Consider the following 3213-nt stretch of genomic DNA (forward strand, 5'->3'; position numbering starts at 1 on the left):
AGATCTGGGATCTCTGAGCCCAACCAAAATGGAATGACTACTGGAAGAGTAAAATATATAAAGCTTCCTAACTCAGAGGCCACTTTGGATGGCCACATGATTTTATTCTTTGGAATATGTTTCAGGAATGCTTTTAGCTTTTTCAGAAGAAGAATTAGGAGGAGGTTACTTTAAGTATATTACACTAGTAGACATACACACATACCTGCACACATTAGACATTACACTACACATGTATTATGTACATAAACAGTCTCTTGCTTTTAGGAAAGCCACGGTGTCTCATCCAATTTTTTTTATTTTTCCTTCTGATAGCAGGATCTTTATGTTCTTTAGCTGAAATTTCTGTATTTAAGGGTCTGAGAATATTTCTGGCAGGAAGACAAAAAGTTCTTTCGTAGAAATTTCGGTTGACTAATTTCCTTCTATTCATCACGTAAGTGAAAAGCATAAAACAATGATTAATGATTGAGGTGAATGGAAGCATATCGCCATCAGGCTACAAGGAAATAGATTTCATCTAGTTCTAACCCGTATTTCCCAAATGAAGATATCTGACTGACAGAATTGCCAAAAGTCACACAAATTTACAGTGGAAGTTAGAATAAAAATGTCAAGATATTTTTTATTAGTTTCATTACTACTCACTCATAGGAAAGAAGAATCTCATGTAGGCAAGTTGGGCCATCTAGATCACTTGAGTTTGAAGCTGGAAACTGCCAACTCCCTGAGACACTTGATTTAATAAATGCTTGGTTTTTTTCTCATGTTGTCTAAATTTTTCTGTTCCTAGAATGACCGTGGCCATGTTCTTCACTCTTGACTTTGCACTGCATCCTAAATGCTCAGTGCTATGGATTCATCTCAACTGACAATCAGGATGGCTACTAATAATAAGATCTCTGCAGCTAACGAACTTCATGATCTGCTTGTGTTCTTTATTATGACCCACAGGGTAACACTTCTTACTGATGGACAGTGTGGCAGAGAGTTTGTTTTCTTCCTGGGAAAAGAGTACAAAGTAAGGGATTTACTGGAGGAAAGCGTGGAAATAACTTACAAAGGAAGAAACAATAAATGAAAGTGACATAAGATATCCATCCTCAAATTTATTTACTATAAAGGCACACTCATTCAGAAACAATAATCAGGAATCATTTTGTTCATTTTACACCAAAAGAAAGCATGTGATTGATGGACTCACAGAAACACAAACACTCATTGGGAAAACTTGCATTAGGACCCTGCTTTTTCCCTCCCAAATGCCTAACATGAGAAACAGGGTATCTGTGCTCTAAGTACTAGTGGGAATAAAACATAACTGGTGATTGGCACCTTTGCTAGAGCAGGTATCTCTCTCTGAATATAAATAAGAGATTGTTTAGATTCTTGGACACCTTAGGCACAGAGAAAATTCTTAACTCATTTATAGGACTTGCCCATGTACCAGTCTTCCTTAAAGCTCAGATTGCTCACGTCCTTTAAAGCACATCTTCTCTACTTGCCATGTGTAAATGGAAGCAAATCAGTGTGCCTCCCAGTCTGAGACCCAGAGTAGGGGTTGGCTGGCCCCAGCTGCAGGTTTGAGTACAGGCTGCAGGTGCCTGGAGAGCACTGTGCTCTCGCTGCGCAGAGATACAAGGCTGAGTCTCCAGGCTGAGAGTTGACAATGTGCAGAGACAGGTGTTTGGCGCTTACATTGAGATAGACTGTGACTCTTTCATCTTTATTTTTCTTATCCACACCTGAATTTATGGATATCAGGAGTGCAGGACCTTTGGCAGGATATTTTTTGTACCATGAAAAATAATCAAACATATTGTTATTGTAGTCACAGTTCAGAATAGAAATTCCTCCTTCTTGCACACTCAGGGTTGGAGAATGTTGCTTAACCTGCTGCTGGTCACCATTCTTCTGTTGACTATTTACCCCTGTTTGGAAAGACAGTGACAAATTTTTAATTTTATTCTTAAAGTTCTCATGGAATACCATCACGAGCCAGAAAGCAAAACAACACAGAATTCCCCAACCATCTCATCTCCCAGACTTGTAGAGTTCCTTGGAGTTTTCCTACTACATTCCAACCTCCCACCCCAAACTCACAGTCAGGCTGAAGCCACAGACAGACTTGTAGCGTTCCTTGGAGTTTTCCTACTATGTTCCAACCTCCCACCCCAAACTCACAGTCAGGCTGAAGCCACAGAATCAATAGTGATGCTCCAAAGAGTTTGCCCATTTCTCCTGTGAAGACTCTGGTTGTCTCCTCTCCTGCCCAGGTAACGGTGAATCTGACCTCAGCTTTCTACACTTCATTCATTTCTTTCCACAGAGTCTTCTACTTCACATATGAATGAACAGCCGTGCTTTTAGCTAAAGTTCACTATGAAAGGAGGCACCGCCCCCTTCAGTCACCATGGAGAAAACTTCTGAACATGCATTTCTGTATTTCGGTAACAATGAGTTAGTAATACCCTTGCCATCAAAAAGTTGAAATAAGAGATTTTAATCAAGTGAAGTTTTTTCAGGGCTCACTTATCCTTAATATATATCTATGCATAAGTTTCTTTATTTCAAGTAGAAAATGATAACTGAGAATGGGTGTTTTGTGGGGACACATAAAGGCATGATGTTACATTTGATTCAGTGTCACAAATTTAGAACATAGGGAGTTTGATAGCTTTGCCTTTAATGTAATTACATTCTAACATGGTCTTCAGAGGTGTCCATAATTGCTCTGGTGAAATAAATGCCACAAGATAATTAAATCTGATATAAATCCTGGACACCTCTCTTCAAAACACAAATCAGCACAACAAAATATATTTTCTGTATTAGATCACTCTTTGAACTGTATTATCTCAGACTTGGATAAAGTCATTTAACATGTTCTGTATTCTCAAATGAGAAAAGAATTACATAATCCTGTAAAGTCCATAGACATCCTGAGGACATACTCTTGAAACGTACCAGAAGATGCCAAAATGCAACATGTTTTCTTGCCCTCTTTCCACTTCTGGTTCATATCTAGCTTATGTCCACAGTCTAATGTAATGGAAGAGGGAAGAAGAATCTATCGTGCTTTCAGTGCTAAATCATTAGGCCACTAATGATTGCAGTTAAGGATGAATCCCAAAATAACTTTTTGGAATTACCTTGAGCAAAGATCCAGAACATAGAATAAAATCATTTTGATGCATATAGTCTATGGGAAAA

This window comes from Pteropus alecto, unplaced genomic scaffold (assembly GCF_000325575.1).
Source record: "Pteropus alecto unplaced genomic scaffold, ASM32557v1 scaffold1267, whole genome shotgun sequence".
NCBI classification, from domain to species: domain Eukaryota; kingdom Metazoa; phylum Chordata; class Mammalia; order Chiroptera; family Pteropodidae; genus Pteropus; species Pteropus alecto.